Below are 25,266 nucleotides of genomic sequence, written 5' to 3' on the forward strand. Positions count from 1 at the left end.
TCTTTCAGCTGAGGCTACAGTCACAGGCACTGTTAAGAGGATCCGATAGGCAACAGAGACATTTGGATAGCAATCTACAGCCATAACAAACTGAAGAATCTCAAGCGCTGACATCAAACCATCTGGCAAAGTTACCTGCAACACTTTTAACTCTGAGACAAAATCATGAAGATCAACATCAGATGATTTATCATCAGAAAAAGCTTTTGCAAAAGTAGCGCAACATTCCTGTAGTTTGCTATCATCCAAGGACTTCAGATTTTTTGAATTGAATAAGAAACCAAACACCTTTTCAAATTTCTTCAACTGATCAAAGCGACTGGTCAATGAAAGAATTGCATTGTCAACGATGACTAGAAAGTAATTAACTCTGAAGGATTCCATAGCTGACAATTGTATTTCTTCTTCTTGATCATTGATTTCATCATGATGCCTCTTTCTTTTCCGTTGACGTTTTGAAGGAAATTCTGGCTCTATGTCCATATCAGATGCAATGGCTTTTGCTATCTCAATACTAGCTTGAAAGCCTTCATCTTTATACTTCTTAAAATATAATATGACCTCGTCAATGTGTTTTATAGTAGCATCAATGCACACCATCTTTTCCTGCAACTTTTGGCTCAGCATATTTACAGAGAACAGAACATCATGCCAGATAACCATGCCAACTAAAGTTTCAAAATTCTCAAGTGCACTGACCAAAGATTGAGCATCACTTACAGCTGCTGGGTCATTAGTAGAAGTCTCCTCCAATTCCTTCAAAGCTGAAATTACATGGATAGTTTGGTACCTGATAGGTTGCACACTCTTTATTCGACTCTCCCAACGAGTACTGGACAAAGGCTTGAGAGTTAGTTTTGTTCCTTTTGGAAGATTGTCAAGTAAAATCTTCCACCTTTTAGTAGAACGTGAAAACAACACGTATATCCGTTGTATAATACCAAAGAATGTAATAGCCTGTTTGCAAGATTTTGCCATATCACAAAGAGTGAGATTCAAACTATGACATGCACATGGCATATACAATGCTTTGGGGTTTTCTTTAAGGAAGCGACTCTGAACACCTTGGTATTGTCCTTTCATGTTGGAACCATTGTCATAACCTTGACCTCTCACATCAGCAGCATTCAAATCAAAAGAACTCAATGTATCCATCAATACCTTCAAAAGCCCCAACCCCGATATGTGTCCTCAACCTTTAGGAACTCTAGGAAAAACTCCTCCACTCTCGGAAGGTTGCTCGACATATTGACACAACGCACAATGAGAGTCATTTGTTCTTCATGGCTCACATCCGGGGTACAATCCAGAATAACTGAAAAATACTTGGCATCTTTGATGATCTTTAAAATTACATTTCTCACGGCATTAGCAAGAATTGAGATCAACTCGTTCTGGATTTTGTGTCCAAGATAGTGATGATGGATTTCACTATTTTGAATACGCCGGATGTGTTCTTGCATAACAGGATCAAATTCAGCAATCATTTCAATCGTGCCCAAAAAATTACCATTATTATCTTGATACAACTTCTCATTTGATCCACGAAAAGCCAAAGTATGTTTTGCAAGAAACTTCACAGCTGAAACTATTCTTACCAGAACTTGTCTCCAACGCTCCTTCTCCTTTGCAATCCCCCTTTGCATATCATCATCAATTGTCTGATTTTTGCTTAGTCTCAACCTAACTTCATTCCATGTGTTCATGTTTGTTAAATGATCAACACTGTTCTCATGATCTTTGAGACGCGCACTCAAACGCTTCCAGTCATTCAATCCATCAGATGCCAGCATAGACTTACTCAGTTTTGATTTGAACAACTTGCAACAAAAACAATATACTTTGTTTGCACCTTTGTGGTAAACCAACCACTTTCTGTCAACAAACTCACCATTACTTAACTTCCTGGAGTAAAAAGCATATGAAAAGTGTCTACCAATGGTGTCCTTCTCGAACTCCAGATCCGGTACTCTAATAGGTCCCTTCTCAATTAAAATATCCCTTTTGCTATTGTCAAGAACTTCCCATGTTCTTGGATCAAAAATAAATGAAAGGGAATCTTCCTGTTCATCATTAGACAAAGGCTGCAAATTTTCTTCCTCCATTGTACTGTCAGCATCAGCTTCAAAATTTATTTGCTCCCCTGTGCTCGCACCATCTTCATTCACCTCAACATCTGGATTTGCATGCTCAGAAGTAGTTTCTTGCCCTTGTTCTTCACTGACATCAACATTGCTTGAAGATGTAAAGTAGTTATTCAAAGAACCCTTCAGTGCTAGAATTTTTAGATCACTTTCTTCCTTTTTCCTCCTTTTTTCAGCACCCGACAATTGCTTCTTCTTAGGTAACATGGCAGGCTAATGTCCTAAAATCATGAAGAAAAGATCAAAAGAGCATACAAAAAATTAGAAATTTATAGATCAGATGATTGGAACCCTAGACATGTTACATAGAATGACAAAAAATTGATAGATTGGATTACAATGCGTACATACTAAATAAAGAATAAATAACCTGCTACTGAGATTGTCAAATTGAGGTTTGGGGATGGACAGGGATGCGTACTTCTTGCCGTATTGCCGTACTTCTTGACTTCTTGACTTCTTGAGTCTTGACTTCCAGTCGGTGCCGGATGCCGGATCACCGGATGGCTGATTGGCCGGGCTGCCGCCTGCCTGCCAGATTGCTGTGTGGCGGCAACGGCTAGCCGGCGAGGCGAGGGCAGGGCGACGGCGCCGAGCGACGGAGCGAGCGAGAAGGACGACGGGCGTGAGTCACGGCGCTGCTTCGGCTTCGCCTACGCGTATCCATCAGCGACAGGCCTGATCAGCGATCACTAGCTATATCTGGGCCGCCTACCATGGGCCATCCTATTTCTTTTATTTAATTCTTTTGTAATTTTTAACTTGCTTTTTGCTGGGCTATAGTATATGTATATACTCCATCATGTGCCCCCCCCCCCTCGCCTGGGCCCTGGGCCGTCGCCCCGTCGCCCATGCCCCAGGGCCGGCCCTGAGAAGAATGGGGGTGGGTACAGAACTTAGATACTCCACGGAAACAAGTCTGGTGTGGTCTCGGTATTTGCCGGTGGGAGGGCTCCATTTTTTGGTGCTTCTTCAAATTTTGTTAGGGTTTCGGTCCTGCTCGGGAAGACAAGACGGCGGCGGTTTCTTGAACATGAAATAAGATTCTCCCCGCCTAGCCCCCATCCCGGTGGTGCGTCTAGCATCATCGAAGAGCGTGTGGAGGTGTGTATCTGGCGGATCTCACGGGATTCGGTCGGTGGTTGTCATTGGTGATCTGCTTGGATCATGTCTTTATTCGTCTTTGTTCATGTGTCTTCAGGTTGGATTCTTCTGATCTAAGCTTATCTTCATCGGCGACTGTTGCTGTTCTGATGCGTTAGTCCTATGGGGCCTTACGACGACTTTCCGACTGTCTACTACAAAAAGTTGTTCCCGACTCCGGCGAGGGAGGGGTGATGACGGCAGTGCGCCTTTGGCTCGCTTGAATGCTTGTAGTCGTCGCTAGGTGGTCTACGAATCTGGATGTAATTTTTATTATTTCTGGTATTCGCTGTATTGCCATGATAAGATGAATAGATGGGAAGTTTCTGGTCTGATTCGGCTAACAACGGACCCCACAGTATGAGTGTGCGAGGGCAAACCACAGCGCAGCAGATGGGAGATAGCGATGTCACGGCCACCAAGATATTTTGCTTGCCAATAATTGACTCCTTGTACTAGTACTCTTCCAGTCGAGCAGGATTTTGGATCTCCCTTCGGCCGACTCAGATCTATTTTGCCTTCTCCTTTCCTCTCTCTCTCTCTCTCTCTCTCTCTCTCTCTCTCTCTCTCTCTCTCTCTACCCCCGTTGGCTTTGACTTGATGGCTGCCAGGAAGGTGATTATAGCTGAGAACTCTTGCTGATTCATTTGTAGTTGTTGCATGCCCTGTAGATGCTGATTTGCAGGCCTCGGTTGCTCATCTCGCTCTGTTCTCTAAGGAAGGATTGCAGACTTTGCTCATCTCGTTTTGTTCTCTGACGATTGCAGAAGATCGTGGTGAAGGTTGAGGTAGACGACAGCCAGAGCAGGAAGGCGATCAAAGCACTCTCTACTCTCCGTGGTACTACTACAACTTCTCTTCTTTCCAGTTTTGTTTGTGAATCCGTTTCTGACGTGGACAACAACGTACGGGCCTCAGGTATCGAGGTGATTTCTGTGAACACGAAGCATGGGAAGATCACGGTCGTCGGCGTGGTTAACCCCGTCGATGTCCTGGGCAGGCTGCGGAAGAAGTTGTTTCCGAACGCTGAGATCGTCGCCGTCGAGCCCGTCATGGAGACGAACGAAATTACATACGAGTTCTTGAACCATATCACAAACAATTTCTCCGAGGAGCGCATAATTGGTCGTGGTGGCCATGGAGTAGTTTTCAAGGTACTGTACGATTACTACTAGCATATTTTGCTTTCTATTCCCTTTGTCCCATAATATAAAAACATTTTTGACATTACACTAATGTCAAAAACGTTCTTACTCAAGTATATTATGAAACACAAAAACATAAAAACAGAGCATTGTTTCTCAGACGCGACTAGTCGGCGCCCGAGCGCCCGGTCGGGGGAGCGAGCGTTCTCTCATAATAGGAAAGAGCACCCACGCGTCCCACAGGAACACCTAGAAAAGGAAAACGACTTGTCCCATGTGCTCACGTTATATATCCCACCTGCATTTATTCTGGGATCAAAAACTTTAAAAAGTTTTTACCGTTGGGTTTCTCGCGACGAGTTCTTCAAAACTAGATCCCATATGAGCAGGTTTCGACAAACTTTTTTTCCGAGCAACTTTGTGTGCTATTGAGGCAACTTTAGTGTTACAGGAAAGCAACTCATTTTTTCGGTAGTATGACTACCTATGAGCGGATGATCTTTGTAAGTTGGTACCATGACTACCAATTGACTAGCTACACCTCTAAGTCGCTTATCATAAGGACAACTCCAACGCGGATCACCAAATCACCCCAAATGTCGGGATCGGCCTCTCTAGACACTTTTAACCAATGACGGTCATCTAATTTGTCCAAACAAGTATGTATGTCCGAAATTCTCCAAACGACGAGGGGGCGTTCTCAGAGCCCCTCAGCGTCCATTGCTCCCTCCGAATCAAGTCAGATCACGTCTCCTCAGATGAAAAGAGGAGCAAAATCCGCCCCTCCTAATTAAGGTCCCCGCAATGGACAAAGAGTCCACACTACAAATGGAGATGCTAATCTAGCCGTCAACCTATGACCGTTGTCTGATGATGCCCTCTCCGCTGCTCCTGAGCAAACACGATGTTCACAACTAGATGACGCGCCAAGGGGGAGACATTGTCCCCACTGAGCCAACCATTTCCGTTGCAATAAGGAGGTGACAACAACAACTTCCTATATTGATAAACACAGACACATGTAGAAAAGACTATGTTCACCCAACAGAGCCTATTGGGGGTAGAAAAGAAAAACAACTACGTGACATATATGCACTTGAGTTGTACTTAAAAAAGCCAATAACATTTGGGGTGTTTTGGTGCAACTACAATGTATTTATCAGACAACTCGTATGTAGCCCCAGTCTGACCTGGTATATAGATAAAGCGACTAGATGTAGAAAAGACTAAGCTCACCTGGCAACTCGTGTGTAGTCCATGCATGAAGAACTCCACAGTTTTCCTTGGGCACATAGGCAGTAGCAGATGAGAAAACACACACACATGTGCGCGCGTGCACACACACACACGTAGTCATGTGCCTCATATCTCCAGCTAGTAAACCTGACCAGTTTTCTTTTCATGAGGATTGGGCAACTGGATACATGGTTTTAGGCAAATTGTATGGTTAATTGTGGGCAACTAGATAGTTAGTTTTAGGCAACTGTGTAGGTGATTGCGGGCAACCATGGCGCCTGAAAAAGGGATAAACAACATACACATGTTCATTTTTGTAGATTTCACAGATAAATTTAATCCACTAAAAACACTTCACGGTTTTAGTTACGTCCCCATGACCAGCTCCATACCGCTCCCCCTCTATGATTATTTGCCAAGTATTTACGATCATATCAAGGGATCCCATCCCGAGGAGATAAGTTCTTGACACATCTCCACAACACAAAATCGAAAGGTATCTAAAACCTTTACATATAAGCCAAATTATGGTCTTCGTAATGTTTCTGTTCATAAGGATTGAGCAACTGGATACATGGTTTTAGACAACTGTATGGATGATTGTGGGCAACTGGATACATGGTTTCTATTCATGAGGATTGGGCAACTTTTTTTCAAGGCAACTTTGGGTACGATAGAGGCAACTTTAGTGCTATAGGAAAGCAACTTCATTTTTAGCCTAGTAGGACTATCTATTAGGTTGGTTTGTGTAAAAATTAGAAAATCACACAAAAATATGAGGCACCTTTAGTGCTACATATAAGTAACTTCATTGCACTATGTGTATCAATGAATTTTGCTAAAATTATCACAACTGGCCTACCATGGTTGCTCAGTTGCCTACCATGGATATTCAGTTGCCTATCAGTGATGCCCAGTTGCCTACAATACTATGAAATTGACCAACCATTGATGTCCAGTTACCTGCTATTGATAATTAGTTACGTATCATTACTGCTTAGTTGTCTAACTTTGCAAATTAGTTGCCTACAATTGTGAAGCTGCTTATCATTGTGTTTTTCCTAAGTTATCTAAAACACTATGAAGTTACCTATCGGCGATGCTCGGATGACTGGCATTTTAAGATCGTTATGCAACCCGAATATCAGACAAAAAAAGTTAGCAACTTTTGGGGTGTTTTTGTGCAACTCCAGTGCATTCAACAAGCAACTCATGTGTATTTTCCATCATTATATCTGGAGATTTCAATAATTTTCATGGGCGACTCATGCAAAAATTATGAACAACTTGTGTAGGCTTGTGGGAAACTGTCTGATCCGCCCCTATGAAACTTCTCATCACTCGCTATGCAACTTATCATATGTCACTACTTATGCAACCAACCAACATCCACGACTTGGCTAGCCAACACCCACACGCACTCCCCAAGAAAAGGAAAGAATAAGGCTATCACACCATCCATCTCCACATAGTTTTGAAATTTGGAATCATGATAGACAACTTATAACCCACAAAAACTTTTCAACATTGTAGGAAACTTCGGTCCCTTGATGGACAACTTTCATACTATTTAGGCAATTGGGGTGTGTAGGCAACTTCATAGCAATATAGGAAACTTGGTTTCTGAGGCAGGCAGCTTAGAAGCCATGTTAGGAAATTTTCCACTCTGCGGTAAGCAACTTTCACAGTATCGTAGGCAACTAAACTATCGACAACTTAGTTCTTGATGTATGCAACTTAGCAACCATGGTAACCATCTATTAGACTATTGCACACAACTATTAGTATGCTAGTAGGTGAATCACTAATACACACAATGCACTTCATCTAGCATCAAAGTTGCTCCAATTTAGCACTTAAGTTGTCTCATCTAGCATCAACGTTGCTTTAAAAAGAATCAAACCATATTCATATGGGATCTAGTTTTGAAGAGTTCATCACGAGAAACCCAACGATGAAAACAGATCATAATTCCAACACGCAGTTTGAAAGTTATATCCTTTTAGAATTTTCTTGTAATGAAATTAATGCATCTTATGTCATTGTTGGGTTCATATAGTTGGTCGGACGAGTTCGTGAAAGATCAACGTACTATAGTGGATGAATCCTTCCATATATGGGCAACTTAGGATGATGTTAAGCTACTCGTTAGTCATGGCACACAACTTAGGATATTGGTAGCCTACCTCAGAAACTAAGTTGCGTATAATACTATCAACTTGGAGGCGAAACTAGTTATGGTAGAATACTTGCTAGTTATGGTAGAAAACTTAGATGTGAATCTAATTAACCTGGTAGTATGGTAATCAACTTTGAAGGAATTTTCGATGATAGGCATTCATACTACACAGACTAATTAGAAGTTGCTTTCCTATAACACTAAAGTTGCTTCTGTAGTATCCAAAGTTGCTAAAAACGTTAGTCAAAACATACTCATATGAGATCTAGTTTTAAAGGGCTCGTCGCCAGGAACCTAGCGGTGAAAGCGGATCTTAACTTTTATACTCGGTTCAAAAGTTATAGCTTTTTAAAAATTTGAAACACGCACTAAATGCATGCACGTGATATCTTGCTGAGAAACTCAAGGGATGGGATGGTACACGGATACGTCGGGGACCATGTGCTTTTCATGCGTGTTAATCCTCTTTGTGGACTCTATGATTGGGTTGACTTAATTGCACTTTGTATTAACCACATGTCGGGAAGGAAATTGACGGACATGAGCATGCGCTCAAGACGACGACCCAACACAGCTGCACGTTTAAAAATTCGGGTTGTTTCTCATCTTTGGCAATATTCGTCTTTAAACATATATACCTCTTCCTGCCAGAAGACTACAGAAACTGGAGCCAAAACACAACCCTCAGCTGCTATCCTTAGCACCATGGGAGCCTATCGTATTTAGCAAAAATTGCAGCAACAGTTCTGGCCAAATGGCCGGTATTTAGCGAAAATTGGGGAAAACACTAAATGAGGTAAAATGTGGCAAAAACTGGAATTTACTATATATTGTAACTCAAACTTTCTTTAGATGGCTGTAACTCAGCTTGATACGAAACATGGAAGGATCATCATTGAGTTCAGCTAGGATCCTAGTCAAGTCATTCTCTCTAAACTTGCCATATCTACACCAGAGATCCAACTTCCACATAACCATCTTCGGGATGGAGGTTCTGAGGCACCCCATATAGTCTGGCCCATATAGAGAAAAGTTTATAAAAGGTTGCAAACTGGTGATCACTTATGAGACGCCGGAGCAACTAGTTAAGGAGCACCTCCTTCGCGAGCCTCGCAACGATCAGCGGCACTTGGCGCGCTCTCAGCTATTCGCCACGTGTCACGCTTTGGACGCTTCCTCCGGATTTTGTTTTTTTTATTTTCCGCGTGCATTTTCGGCTTTTTAAACGTTCTTTTTTCAGGGGTTTTTCGATATTTTTGTTTCCCCCTGTCTTCCTTAGCTTTTCGATAAAAAAATCGGAAAAAAATGTTTGCGCGAAAAAAACACATTTCTTTCTTTTTCCCGCGGAAGTTACGGTTTTTTTCTGCGAGAGGCACGGTTATGCTTTACCGAGAGTCACGGCCGTGCCTTTCGGAAACAAACAAAAATGCATTTTCTGTTTTTTTTCTTTCGCGAGAGTCACGGTTTTGCTTCCGCGAGAGGCACGGTTGTGCTTTCGCGAGATTCACGGCCGTGCCTCTCAGAAAGGGAAAAACAAAACGCGTTTTCTATTTTTTTTCTTTCATGAGAGTCACAGTTTTGCTTCTACGAGAGGCACGGTTGTGCTTTCGCGAGAGTCACGGCCATGCCTCTCAGAAAGAAAAAAAAACGTGTTTTCTGTTATTTTTTCTTTCACGAGAGTCACGGTTTTGCTTTTGCGAGAGGCACGGTAGTGCTTTCGCGAGAGTCACAGCCGTGTCTCTCGGAAACGAAAAAAAAGCGTTTTTTGTTTTTTTTCCTTCCACGAGAGTTACGGTTTTGCTTCCACGAGAGGCACGGTTGTGATTTTGCGAGAGGCACAGGTGTGCCTCTTTCTAAAAGGGAAAAAAACCGTGCTTCCGGTTCTGTTTTTTCGCCCGGTTTTTTTCATGCGGTTTTTTTCGTGAAAAAAAAAGTTCGTCAAAACCTATCAACATGAGATCTAGTTTTGAAGATCTCGATGCAAGGAATCCAATGGTGAAAACGGTTCGAGATTTGAATGCATGGTTTAAAAGATAAAATGTTCTAAATAAACGGATCTATGAAAAAGGGAAAACTCTCAGGTTGCGACAAGTGGCGCGCTGCATGTGTGCCACTTGTCGCGACTTGCAAAAGTGGAGTGTTTTTTGCAAAGAGTACTCCTTAATTAGTAATTTGTATGAGACATTTGGTTAGTCGCATTACCCACAGCCAGGCCATGGGAGAAGAAATCAGCCTGTTTGGTTGGCTGGGCCGCAACAAAAAGTTGGTCCGCACGAAACTTAAAACACCTCTTGGCCTCAGGATGGCAACGGGGGCCTGAAACCCGCGTCCCCGTGGTTTTTTACTCTATTGAGGGGCGGGGATCACTACTAGGGAAAATCCTAGCAGTAGCGCGATTTTTTGGCCTACTAGCAACGCGGGTGACAGCGCTACTGCTACGACTCTACAGATAACGGTTAGCAGTAGCGTGGGTCTACCCACGCTACTGGTACATCCACTTAGTAGTAGCGCTTCTCGCAGCCCGCGCTACTACTATTATTCCGATTCTATTTCTTTTTTATTTCATGTTGTATTCATATATCTTTATACAAGTTTTCATACATAGCAATTTAGAGATTGTTTTTCCATCATAATGAGTTATTATATCATAATGAATTATTACATCATCATCATCATATCATTAATAACTTATCATCATAATACATCATTGTCATATAACACCTCCTCATGATCATTATTTTCGTCAATAAGACATCATATAGCAAGTTGGTCACTAGTCATAATCACAACTCCTCCTCATCATCATCATCAACTCTAACACATTGTACCACATAATAACACATTGTATCGGACCTACTCCTCTCTAATAGGACCTACTACACTCTCTTAGGTAAAATAGCATAAAACAAGATAGGCCCTGACTCTCCATTATGGAGAATGGAGATTATCCTGTCTTCAATTCTTGCACGTCGCACAATGTTTCTTCCAAGTACCTCCCTACGACTGACCATAAATTGTTTCCAATCATTGATTGTCATGTCTTCATCGGTTTTAGAAATCTGGTATGAACAGCTGTGATGCATAGGATGACCTGGCCGTAAGCTCATAACATCAAGGCGACCTTTCGAAAACATCAGATGAGGCACACAATCCTTTGGGATTTTCTGTTGAAAACATAGTAATAACTTCGTAGTTAGCAATATACATCTTACCATGCCATCTCCATGGATGTTACCGTAGTTCAACACGTGCACTAGTGGCACGTATTGACCATAATGTGCAAGAGTTTGATTATAGATATTGTAATTCTAAAGATCATTAATAAATGAGATCAGATGACTTTTCTCCTGATAAGTTAATTATGCGCCATGGATGTAGTAGGTTTTGTCTACCATCTTTCGCACATCCTTTGAAGAATGAAAATAAGTTATCAATGGAAATAAGATGTCAACTATTTTGAAATAAACAATATAAATTACTTAATAACTATGTTTAAGAAACTCACATAGCGGTAGAATTAGAAGCGTATCAACAACGACCCAAATGTACATATTGTCTTCCTCGATGTTAGGATCACCAAGATCCATGGTGGCAAGCACACCCTCATGGAAATCATATGCCTTGCAAAGTGCTTCACAATTCGGGCAACCAAAATGGGATACGCTCACAGAATTGTATAGATTTACAGGAAAATCAAAACCATGATGGGTCCTTAGGTGAACTATGTTTGTTTCCATATTTTCATGATCTTCAAAATTCATCCTCTCCAAAACATAGTGTCTTGCATGGCATGGGATAAGCTAGTCAAATTGTAAAAAACAAAAAATACACGTTGAAGAAGAAGTCGACCTTAATTAAAAAAACACTTGGCGTCGTTGCGTACCATTTCAACATCGAAGGTCTCCTAGAGCTTAATGCTGAAGCGCCAACTTTCTACCAAGTGAGGCATGTCGTAGAAACCCCGGTTGTCGCCACACCAGGAGCACTCCACGAGACTTTCGTCGTCCGACGATATTTCCTATGTTCATAGTTCAAAGATTAAACTTCCAAAATTCAATATATGTACTACAAAAACTAAATTAGATCTTATTATTCAGCACAGGTTGACTATCGGTCCGTCGAGTCTTTTTTGAAAACTCTCAGCTCACGTGGTGTATATATTTGACCCTTGGTGATGGTCGCTCCTCCCTTCGTCCCCGAGTGCATTAAGCCAAAATGTCTAGCACACGAGAATGAAGGAGAAGCGACCCCCACGACAACAGTCGGCATTCTTCTTCTCTCATATATGGTGGACACACTCCCTCACTAATTTTTCGACCATCGGTGATGGTCGTTACTCCTTCTTCCCCTAGTGCATAACAAAGATATATCACAAGGAGAAGAAGGAGAAACGACCCCCCACGACAACAGTCGGGATTCTTCCTCTCTCATATCTAGCACACGGAAAAATCCTGCATGAACTTTGCTAAAAAAGGACGTATCGAGCGCCTGAAATTTGCCGGAACGAAAATTAATCAACACTCAAAATATAGGCCACTCGGAGGTGTTACCTGCAAACATGGCCACTTGGGCAAGCACATATCCTATTTGCATTCAAACTTGATGGTCATTGCATTCAAACTAACGATAGAAGGGATCTCCAAGGCATCGCTCCCATGGGAGAAGCGACGACGGTCGCCATCGATGTCGTAGCTCTTCAACCAAGGCCGAAGCTTTGGGTTTTCAGCCGAAGAGATGGAGACCGAGATGACACGGGAGGCGACGTCCTAGGACGAGGTTTTCACCTGGAACTCACCAAACCCGTCGCCAGCATAGCCAATCCAGCCAGCCGCCACCAGTTGCAACCAAGCGCGCTAGCCAGCCCAGTGCTGCCAATAACCACCAATACGGCTGGCAATACCACTATGACCCCTCATGCCGCCATGGCAGCCCCGCTCCCACCTCCAAGTACGTCGTCACCGCACCACCAACCTCCATCTGTGCAGCTGCGAAAGAGCCTGCAACCCATCTTGCCTACAGCATAGAGGACCACCACACCGGCGCCGTCGCACCCGTATGGTTCAGATCCGGATCCCGGTGGATTTGGACAACCGCAGAGACCACCAAGCCACAACGCCACCGGCAGCCGATGCCAAGCCACCCACGCTGGAGTCGCACAGAACTCGCACACACGCCAACCAGATCCGGTGCCGCACAAGAAGTCAATCCACCAGACACTGAGCACGCACGCACCAGTGGAGGAAGCCACCAGCCACCCAACACGGAGCACGCGCTCGGCAGAGCACTACCATGCCTGCCGCTCGAGCCGCCTCCATACGACGCCACGCCCAGCCCAGGGCCGCCGCCCCGGCACTCTCCCGCTAGAAGGCCTACCACCACCTCCCCAGACCGCGGAGTAAACCACCAGTGCCCCATGAGAGAACACCGCCCCCCCTCCCGACTCCCGAGCAGCTTCGACAGCGGGGCCCGACGCCACCGCGCTGCGGAGGCCAGCGGCAGTGGCGGCAAACAGATCAGGGCAGGGAGAACAAACGTGGCGGCACTAGGTTTTCCCCTGGCATCGCCTGACGAGCGACGCTAGGGGGCCTTGTGTGTGCTCATAATAATAATTGTAACATTAACACATTACAAAATTCAAGTTTTAACTTCCAGAAAGATGCAACCTGTAAAATTGTCTTAACTGTGCCGGAGCACAAATGTATAAAAAATTAACATTTCAAATTGCTCATGCACTTAAAATAATTAAACTTTGCAACTCCATGCTTAAAAAACAAAAATTATATATAAATATATCAATGAGAACATCAAATAATGCCCACAGAAAAGGGTGGCATCGAGTACACACCGCCTCGTCCACAAGATGGACACCTAGCATCCTCTGACGGACTTTTCTGCAAGACGTGACCTCGACGACGGCAATGACCGCGTCACGACGACGGCATCGACCGCGTCATCCACGACGGCACGACTGCATCGACACGGCGTCACTACAGTGACGACCCTACACGGTCACACAGTTCTGGCAAAACCGATGTGTACTCGATGGGCTTCCTCCGGTCTTGGCAAAATCGGTGGACTCATCGCCGACGGCATCCTCTGACATCCGCAAGGTGCATCGTCCACGTCTGCAGCTCCGTCATAGCACATTTTTTTGCGCCTCCGGCTTTGTGCGGCTTCATCATCTACGACGATCACACCATCGACCATGACTACCTCGACCACGGCTACATCATCATGATCGGCTACCTCGACATCGACATACGGGGCTACGTCTACAGCAACTCATCGGCAACAACTCCAGTCAACAGCATCTGCCTCGTCACTTGCGTCCACGACACTCCCGCTGTGACTGCGGGAGGGAATAGAGGAGAAGGCAGGAATGCACCAGAAGGGGACACAGTCACCGCCTTAACTGCCGACCCATCAGAGCCGCAGTTGATGATGGCGTAGCGGAGAAGAGGACAAAAGAGCAAGACTTCAAATTCAGTCGTAATCGTCCGTTTCACTCCCGCTACGACTGAGGGGGAATGTTAGAAGTATAATTATGTTTAAGTTAGAGATTAGGAGTTGGAGATAGAATAGGATTAAATCGTGTACGACTTGCCCTCTACTCCAAGTCTCTCTCCCTTCATTGTACCTCTATATATACCCCATACACGGGCCAGATCAATACAACAACACAATATTCAACCATCTCATATTTTCCAGCACACCAGATCCTTTTGATTCCCTTCTCCAACTGAGTCTCTGGCTGCGTGTGTAGTCGAGGCATAAGCCCAACTGAGAGCATTTACAGCCGGACTTGGCAAATCCGACCCATCAAACGCCCGCGGACGGATAGTGACCGGTAACTTCTCAAAAAACGCATTTCACATCTGGATACCTCAAATCCATATTATTACATGCAACGCAACGATCTTTGACGGGAGCTTCGTCCGGTTCTGCTCCCACCCGCCCGGCTCTGCCCTGGCCATGTTCGGCGGCTGGCTACGCCCCTCAGAGTGTTGGTCCGGTCGCCGGGAAGGTAGGGTAGGGCATGGTACACGAGTCGGCTCACGAGACTCAAGGCGCCGCCATCTCCCATGCCATACTCTTCCTCGTCGGAGACCGGAACCCGAACAGTGCCGGTGAACGTCAGATCAATGACGGATCCCTCCGAGGACGAGTCACGGACGTCGATGACGATGCGGTTGTGCCACCCTGACTGATGCGCCATACGGAGCACCGGAGATTGCGGCTCCGCCTCGCCGACGTCCGCCGCCGCCTCCCGCGCCCGGTGCCTTGCACGGCGGGCACGCTGTGCCATGGCCTCGTGGGACGATGGTGCGTCCCCAATATCGGCGCGCCACCGGAGGGGTTGCGCGTTCGCCAGCGCGTTCAGACTCCAGACGGACCGCATGGCCTCCGGCGAGGCAACTATGGTCGGCCTAGCGCCGGATCCATGCGCCATTTAAGCGGATGCAATGGATTCCCGACAGATGGAGTTCGAGCGCAGCCGTCCACGGGCCTCGTCCCGAGCGCGGCGGAGCGCAAGCCGGACGGCGATCTCCTCCTCGGGGCCGTGTGGGATGAGCTAGGGGTCGACGGATCTGGAGGGGAAGGACTTAGATCCGTTGCCCGCCATGTTGGAGACGACCGGAAGGAGCCGGAGACGAGCTTGGATGGTGCAGGGGAGTGGGGGGGAGTGAAGGGGCTAGGGTTTGGTCCGGCGAGCGGATGGAGAGGATTTTACGTGGGGTCAGGTGGGCCAGCGTGGGCCGGATCCGACGTGGTGGGCATGCATATTAGGGCTGGATATGGGGGTGCCGGTCAGCCCGGGCGTTTGAGGGCCCATCTGGATCAAAAAATCATGACCGGACAATGACCGGTCGGCCCGCCCGGACGTATAAGGCGGGTTTGAGGCGCCCGGCTGCAGATGCTCTAAGTTCGGAAGTCCACCTCAGCTCCTATGGCCCAGCAACCACACACAACGTACACCGCATCCAGCGGAAATCGCACTTGGCTCCAATCCTTTCTCTGGAGAATGGTGTGATCTCACTACGCGCACCACCGGCACACCCAAGCAAAAACGTCCTCGGAAATCCGAGACAATGTTCCCCTTCAGCAAGGACGCCAAACCGCCAATGCCAAACCATGTCAACAATCAACACATTTTAGCTCTCCCGTGCTTCTACCCACTATCGGTGCTGTCGAGTTCTCTTTGGATCTCTGACACACTCACAGTAACGACCGGAAGTCCGCGGGCGAAATCTGACCGCCTCACGAGAGAGATATCCTGATGGCGATCCTACTTCTCCAACACAAAACTTCCTAGGATCATTAATATCTATATTAATATCTATTAATACCTATATCATCCATAATATTAAATTCTTAACTAACAACACTATATGTTAGCATATAGTAACCTAATAGATATGTTTTAACAGGGAGTACAGGACAATGGGGAATGCATTGCTGTGAAGAAGCTTCATCTCATGCGGGGGCTTCACGACGAGGAACTTAAAATTGAGTTTAATAATCTGATGAGGGTCCAACATCAAAATACCGTACGTTTAGTTGGTTACTGCCATCATATAGAACAAGTGCCTGCTGAGCACAATGGAGAACATGTTTCTGCTAGAGTGGAAGAAAGAGCTTTATGCTCCGAATACTTGCAGGGAGGAAGCCTTGACACACATCTTTCGAGTATGATTATGTTCTACTTACACTATCTTTTTTGCATGTAAGAACAATGGTACCTTAACTTTACATCTTGGTAATACAAATTTTGCTTACTAATATAGATGAATCGTGTACGCTTGATTGGCACATATGTTACAACATAATTAAGGGATTATGTGAGGGTTTACATTACCTTCATGAAGGATTCAAGTATCCTATTTACCATCTGGAACTAAAACCTACAAAAATTTTGCGGGATAACGACATGATGCCCAAAATTGGGGTTTTTGGTTTCTCTAGACGTTCAACAGAGACCTTCAACACATCAGAAGTTTTGTGAACAAGGTATGCTAACAACCATGAGAAGTAATCGGATTCTTTTATGAGCTTTTCGTGAAAATAAATTCCTTTTGTACTACGCAGTGTATACATGCCACCAGAATACATCAGTAAACGGCAAATTACACCAAAGTTCGATGTATTTAGTCTGGGCGTTATTATCTTGCAAATAATGGCAGGAAGGGAGAGCTACATCAAATGTGCAGATATTCCTCCTGAAGAATTTATTAAGCTTGTAAGAAAAAGCACTTATATTATGGAATCTTTTTTTTCCCACTAAGAAAAAACATCTGAGCATGCATACTAAGGAATTGTGTTTCAATTTTGCAGATATATGAAATATGGGTAAATAGGATGGAAGCCACAATATCGAAGCGTACTTCACATCAAGTTAGAACATGCATCGAAATAGCTCTAAAATGCGTGGAGTTCAATCTAGTGAAGAGGCATACTATAAATGAGATCATAGAAGAACTGAATAAGATTGATATTGTTGAGTGGTCATTCAAGTCCATAGAAAATATTACAAATGATTTTTCTGAGAAAAACATAGTTGGCCGTGGTGGATATGGAGTTATTTACAAGGTATGGTTATTACTTCATCTTCCAACTTTCAAATGAAACCTACCGTTGACAACACGAATGGTGTGCCATAAAGTCTGAGATTTTTAACAGGGGGTCATGGAAAATGGAGAAGAGATTGCTGTTAAAAAACTTCATCCAGTGGTGTGGATTGATGATGAGCAGTTTAAGAATGAGCTTAATATTCTAATGAGGGTCAAACACAAAAATATTGTACGGTTAGTTGGCTACTGCTACCATACAGCACAGATAGTTGTCGATTACAAAGGAAAACCTGTTTCTGCTAGTGTGGTAGAAAGAGCGATTTGTTTGGAATACATGCAGGGTGGAAGCCTTGCTGATCAACTTTCTGGTATGATTCTGCTCTACTTCTACTAAACTATATTTGAATTTTCTACAGCATAAATAACTACATAAGGGGGTAAACATGATCTACTTACTCACCCTTGGATCCATACACATGATTCATTCTTGGGCTAGCTGTTGAGCTAGCAACCAACAAGAAATGAGATAAGGGGTTAGGGTTGAGGTAGATAACAGAACCATTATTTGGTAGCATCTAGGAGCAAAAATAGGCAGTACGGCGGATTATGTTTTATAGAAAACAAACTTGATAGTACTAATATACCTTCTATTTTAACAGTAACATGTTTTTTATTTACGTCTGCAGCTGAACCTTGCACACTTGATTGGGACAAATGCTACAAAATAATAAAAGATATATGTGAGGGTTTACATTACCTTCATAATGTTGATGCTCCCATTTACCATCTGGACTTAAAACCTGCCAATATTTTGTTGGATAAGGATATGGTAGCAAAACTTGGTGATTTTGGTTTGTCAAGATTATTTGATGCGATGCAAACCTATATCACAGAATCCCGAGATATGAAAGGAACAGGGTAAGTTAATAACTCAGAAGTAATTAATCAACTCCTTTTCTCAAACTTATAGAAAAATAACTATATTTGATGAAGTGCAGTGGATATATGCCACCAGAATACATCAACAGACAACAAATCAGTCCGAAGTTTGACATATTCAGTCTCGGGGTCATAATCATACAAATAATGGCAGGAAAGGATGGCTACTTCAACTGTGCAGACACACCTCCAAAAGAATTTATTAAGCATGTAAGGAAAAAAGATCCGATGTCACGGGAAAAAATCCCAAATATTTTATTGTGGCTTACCCCTATTCGTGCATGCCTTTTTTGGCATTATGTTTCAATTCTTTAGGTATGTGAAAACTGGCGAATGAGGCTGCAAGCAACAATGTCATCCCATTTATCTGAAGAAGTGAGGACATGCATCGAAATAGCATTAAAATGTGTGGAGGACGACCGAACCAGAAGGCCTACTATAGCCCAGATTGTCAATGAGCTAAGTAACATTGGCATCGCTAAAAGTAAACCGATATGTCAGGTATGTATTCTCTGCTCCCGCGGACCACCTTTTTTCACTATGATTGGCCTTACGTCTTTCATCATCCTACTATAATTCATATGTTCCCTGCCATAATCTTTTTTTTAGGGGTGTTCCCTGCCATAATCTGAAATTATCAACATGTGCACTTGCACCAAAGGAATTTTGAAGCAAATTTATACTATTCAAATATTATAAATTGTGTAGGAAAAACATTTAGTATTTTGTTTGGAAATGTAGTTCTTTGAGAAATATAGTATTCTTCGTGAGATACTTTTTCCAGCCCGCAGCAGGCTGTCTCCACCAAATCCCTGTAGCAGCCGCCATGAATGCAACACGGAGGAGGCCATGTAAATTACCTGCATCGAGTTAGAAACATTTTTATTGTCTTCCAATACCTTAACATATGAAAGTTTTTTTTTCAAAAAGGAGGCATCCCGGCCTCTGCATCAGAACGATACATACGGCCAACTTTATTACCAAACAAAAAGGTTCGACGGCAGTCTACAAGTCTCAACAAAGTACCAAAAAGGCTCACAGAGAGCAAAAGAACACAAATAAAGCCACAACCGGCTAGCAAGATAAGGATAGGAAAACTAATTGCCTATCTTATTACATGACCGCCATCCAAACCGATTGAAAATATCCCGTGCTATCATCTCCCATCGGATTGATCCAGTAACCAAACGCTCCCTAGCCTCCGTCGGAGTGAGTAGCGACCACATACGGATCGACGCCGTAGCTCGGAAGATAACTTGCAAAAAATGAGTGTTTGTTGTTTTGTTAAAGACCAAATCATTTCTGCAATTCCAGATAGCTCATAGTAAAGCACATACTCCTACGCTAATGTGTCTTGCTATTTGGAGCTCAACCTCATCAAGCCACGTCCCAAATAACGTGTTGATACTAATCGGAGGAGTAATATTAAAGGCTATGTGCACAGACTGCCAAAGAATTTTTTCCAAGGGGCAATGAAGAAAGAGGTGTTTGATGGATTAATCTTGGTCACAGAAGCTACATCTAGTGGATCCAGTCCAGTTGCGTTTTATCAAGTTATCCTTAGTTAAAATGACTTATTTGTGTACAAACCACATAAACACTTTAACTCTCAAGGGAACTTTGACATGCCACACATGTTTCGAAATAGGAATAGAGCTAGAATTAATAACATCCAAATACATGGATTTAACCGTAAACTCTCCATTCCTAGTTAGCTTCCAACACAACTGATCGGGACGTTGAGTTAGTTGAACATCCATCAATCTTCTCACAAGATGGAGCCAGGCTTCCCAACGGCTTCCGGCTAGCGCTCTCCTGAAGTGAGTATTAAGGGGTGTGGACTGACATACTGTCTCAACGGTTGCATCTCTCCGTTGAACAATGCTATAGAGAGAAGGATATTGAAGCGTGAGGGGCGTATCTCCTAGCCACATATCCTCCCAAAATCTCGTAGATGTACCGTTCCCAATAACAAACTTCGTCCGATTAAAAAAGATTGATTTAACTCTCATCAGTCCTTTCCAGAAAGACGAATCCGCCGGCCTCGCTGTCACCTGGGATAAAGTTTTGGAATGAAGGTACTTATTACGCAAAATCTATGCCCAAGTAGCCCCAGTCTCACTAGATAGTTTATACAGCCACTTGCTGAGAAGACATTTGTTCTTGACCTCAAGATTTTCAATACCAAGTCCCTCTTGGTCCTTCGGTCGACAAATAATGTCCCATTTAGAGAGTCTATACTTCCTCTTGAGATCGTCACTTTGCCAGAAAAAGCGGGAGCGATAAAAATCCAGTCTTTTCTGAACTCCGACTGGAACCTCGAAAAAAGACAGAAGAAACATGGGCATGCTTGTGAGAACCGAATTAATGAGAATTAAAAGGCCTCCATATGACATCAGTTTGCCCTTCCAGCATCCCAGTTTCTTCTCAAAACGATCCTCAATGCTTTTCCATTCTTTATTTGTTAGCTTACGATGATGAATTGGTATACCCAAGTAGATGAAAGGCAAAGCCCCCAATTCACATCCGAACAATTGCTTATATGCCTCTTGTTCCTCATTGGCTCTTCCAAAACAGAACAATTCACTCTTATGGAAATTAATCTTTAATCCGGTCAATTGTATAAATAAGCATAACACCAGCTTCATGGTTCTCGCTTTTGCCAAGTCATGCTCCATAAAGATGATAGTATCATCGGCGTACTGTAGGACAGATACACCTCCATCAACTAGATGAGGTACCAGACTGCCTACTTGACCAGCATCCTTGGCCCTACCTATTAGAATCGTCAACATGTCAACTACAATGTTGAACAAAATAGGTGACATCGGATCTCCTTGTCTCAGACCTTTATGTGTTTGGAAATAGTGACCTATGTCATCATTTACTCTAATTCCAACACTCCCTTTTTGCGTGAAAGACTACCTGTTTTCTCCAGGCTTGATCAAAACCTTTCATACGCAAGGCCTGTTGAAGAAATGGCCATTTGACATTGCCATACACCTTTTCGAAATCCACTTTGAAAACAACCCCGTCTAGTTTTTTCGCATGAATTTCATGGAGCGTTTCATGAAGGACCACAACCCCTTCTAGGATTTTCCTGTCCGGCATGAAAGCAGTTTGGGACGGCTGCACCACAGAGTGCGCAATCTGCGTGAGTCTATTTGTCCCAACCTTGGTGAGGATTTTGAAACTTACATTAAGAAGGCAGATCGGCCTGAACTGCTCAATTCGCACGGCCTTTGTTTCCTTAGGAAGCAAAGTAATAGTTCCAAAATTCAGATGAAACAACTGAAGTTGTCCAGAGAATAAGTCATGGAACATCGGCAGCAAATCCCCCTTAATAATGTGCCAGCATTTTTTTTATAAAACTCCGCTGGGAATCCATCCGGCCCCAGAGCTTTATTGTTCTTCATCTGAGAGATAGCTTCAAACACCTCTTTCTCCGAGAACGATGCAGTCAAAATATCGTTCTCATCCGCAACTAGTTCAGGAACATCCTCAATCCTCGACTCATCCAGGGACATAAAATTATCCTCCGGCGGTCCAAAAAGCTGCTTATAGTAATTGGTAATGTATAATTTTAGGTTCTCCTGCCCTAAGATCGTCCCCTCATCTTGCTCAAGCTGAAAGATTCTTTTCTTTCTGTGCTTGCCGTTAGCTATCATATGAAAGAATTGAGTATTGGCGTTCCCTTGGACAAATTTGCGACCCTTAGCCCGCAATGCCCACTTCAATTCCTCTTCTCGCAGGAGTTCTTTCAATCTCATCTCCGCATCTACTTTATCATGAAGTTCCGTGGGTTCTAGGATTGTGGACTCAGCTTTTACATCTAAGGCTTGAATAAGTGTAAGGAGTCTTTCCTTTTCAACCTTATAAATCCCACTAAGATGCTTAGCCCATCCACGCAAGAAACTTCTCAAATGTCTTATCTTATTCTGTCATCTCTCAATGGAAGTCCTCCCTCCTACCTCTTTAGCCCACTCCCTGGCTATTAGGTCGAAGAAACCTTTTCTCTCGAACCACGCTAATTCGAAAGAAAAGGTATTTTTATTCCCTACATGCGTTGCCTCACCAGAGTCAACCAGTAAAGGGATGTGGTCCAAGATTCCGCGTGATAACGCCTGGACTATTACCAGAGGAAACTTCTGTTCCCAGTCGACACTCGCGAGCACATGATCAAGCTTCTCAAACATAAGGGTTGGCAAGGTATTAGCCCATGTGATATTTCTACCAGAAAGCTCTATCTCTCTCAGATCCAAGCTTTCAATAATGGTATTAAACATGAACGACCATCTGCCGTCAAAATTATCATTGTTCTTTTCGTCTCTCCGTCTAATAATATTGAAGTCACCCCCAACTAAGATTGGAAGCTGCTCAGACCCACATATGCGAGCCAGATCTGCCAAAAAATCTGGTTTGAGTTCTGGCTGTGCGGCCCCATATACCGCCACCAATGCCCAGTTGAACCCATCGGTCTTCGATCTGACCCGGAACTTGACGGCAAAATCACCCATAACCACATTACGGACTTCCAAAGTCTCGCATCTAACCCCAAGTAAGATCCCGCCTGATCTTCCTCTCGGGGGTAAGCAGTGCCAATCAAAATCAACACCTCCCGATAGCGTATTTAGGAATTGTGGGGATAAATTAGCCCTGCCTGTTTAAGACAGGGCGATAAAATCCAACCTATGGTCAGTAGAAGCATCTGCTAGAAATCTTCTTTTAGCCAAGTCCCTCAGACCTCTGCTATTCCAAAAAAATCCTCTCATAACTCATCATGGAATTTTTTTTGGTCGTACGGATCCTAGCGCTTCTACGTACAGCCGACGCTAGATAAATCTTGCGCTTCCACTTATGCTTAGACTTATTATGATCATCCACCCGGTCGTCATAACCAGGGTCCGTGGACCTAACACTCTGATCCTCGATGGGTTCACTATCCCCAAGAGGTATAGAGTTGTCATCCTCTTCAGTCTCAGGAAGGGATGAGTCAATATCAGCACAGAGAGTATCTAACACCCTGACTCCCAACGCATCAATATCGGAATCGTTCATAGGTTTAACAGCCGCTATGTTGTGAATCATATCTAAAGCGTGACCTGCTTCAAGATCCAGGAGATCATTAACAGAATTAACCTTAACATATGGAAGTTGGCCTTAGGATTGCTTTTGCTATGCCTAAAAGCCAGTTAGCAAACATATCCTCAATGATTGTAGGGTTTATGTGGATGGTCTCTGAGTGCATTGATTACTTCCACAGACTAAATATAAGATACCAGCAGTTAGGCCTTTAGAGCGAGTAGGGCGTTTTGGTGCCCAAGCTCATCTGCACCCGGTTAGAAACAAATTCGTAAAAAATTCAAAACAAATTCAAAAAATTCCAAATAAAATTTGTGTGAGAGACAATTTGATGCATGAGGCCCGCTCCAAATTTCAAGTCATTTGGACATATGAGAAGCTCTCGGAAAAAAAAGACAAATCGGGCCAAAATAGCACATGAACAGTAAACATTTTTACAGACCCCCAATTTGTCTTTTTGGCTGAGAGCTGCTCATATGTCCAAATGACTTGAAATTTGGAGCGGGCCTCACGCATCAAATTATCTATCACACAAATTTTATTTGAAATTGTTTGAATTGTTCTAGTATTTGTTTTGATTTTTTTCGTCGGCGCGGGTGCAGATGAGCTCGGGTGCAGAAATGGATTTTCGCTTTAGAGCTTCATTCTCAGGAACTGCCGGAGAAAAGACCAACTCATCTTATCATAGGCTTTTGGGTGTCTATTTAAAAATAACATCGTTCAATTTTTTAGAATGAAGCTCGTGCACTCTCCCATGAATCCCATGTATACCTAAGAAACATAAGGCGTGTGCACGCGCGCGCGTATGGATTCATGCATGATATAACCGCTCGTTTCTCTGGATGCAGTGGGCAAACAAGCTGACTGCGTTGAAGACCTTTCTCACTTCAAGCATTGGATGTTCCTCTTAGTCGCAGCAATTGCCATATTTTACGCATGGTATCAATACGCCCCAGGTACCGACGCATCATAGCTGAACAAGATTGCATGTATCGACGCATCGTAACCGAACATGATTGCTTGTATCAACACACAAGTCCCTTGGCTTCAATGAATGTGCGCAAATCTTCGAATTCTGTAGATTCATGGTGCCGAGGTATTACAAGGAGAACATGCATGCACATCAGCGCTTGAAGTACATACTCAATGCCTTCATCTAGTCACCCCCAAGAAGGGGACGACAGAGAGAATAGTTTGTAAAGGAGTGTTGTTAGTGATTTCTGTATTAGTTTCTGCTGTGGAGAAAGCAAATGGCTATCTTCAGAACCAGTAGAGTGCTAGGGGTATCTACATACTTTCACAAGCTCATGTGCCATACATAGTCTGCTGGTTGGCATCTAGTGTAGAGAAGTTCTCTTTTGGAAAGGTATAGGAGAAACAAAATGCCACCTGTGGGAAAACGCGCGTCGACTATTGCACGAAGCACCGACTGAGAAAGAAAAAGAAAAGCCTAAACTAGAAATCTAGTTTACAGGGGAACATTGTTAACTGTTAACTGAGGACATTCGTGGTAATTTGGTACACTTTGGGGATTTTCTGGGATCGAGGAAAGAAGGAAGTGTTGGTTAAACTAATCGTACTCTCTGCTTATTTCTTTGCGGTAACATTTATCTGTAAAAAAGTGTATGACGGGCCTGCTGGTCAGATGTTATAGACTAGGGCTAATTTGCATGTGGTCAACGTGCTCGCCCTGTTCTGCGATCTGTGTAGTAGACAGGGGGTTATGGGCGATGTCGTGGGGAAACGGCGGTTAGCGCCGGCAATGGCCGATCCGATTTGTGGAACCCCACCAGTGTCTTGACGACATGAGTAGCTACTGGAAATAGCAA

General features: G+C 43.8%; 1 pseudogene; it reads left to right on the forward strand.

Moving 5' to 3' along the window:
* The first annotated feature begins 3,785 nt into the window (after positions 1-3,785).
* On the forward strand, positions 3,786-25,007 carry LOC123151565 (tyrosine-protein kinase JAK2-like; annotated as a pseudogene).
* The last annotated feature ends 259 nt before the right edge of the window (positions 25,008-25,266 follow it).

Source organism: Triticum aestivum, chromosome 7A (assembly GCF_018294505.1).
Source record: "Triticum aestivum cultivar Chinese Spring chromosome 7A, IWGSC CS RefSeq v2.1, whole genome shotgun sequence".
Classification (NCBI taxonomy): domain Eukaryota; kingdom Viridiplantae; phylum Streptophyta; class Magnoliopsida; order Poales; family Poaceae; genus Triticum; species Triticum aestivum.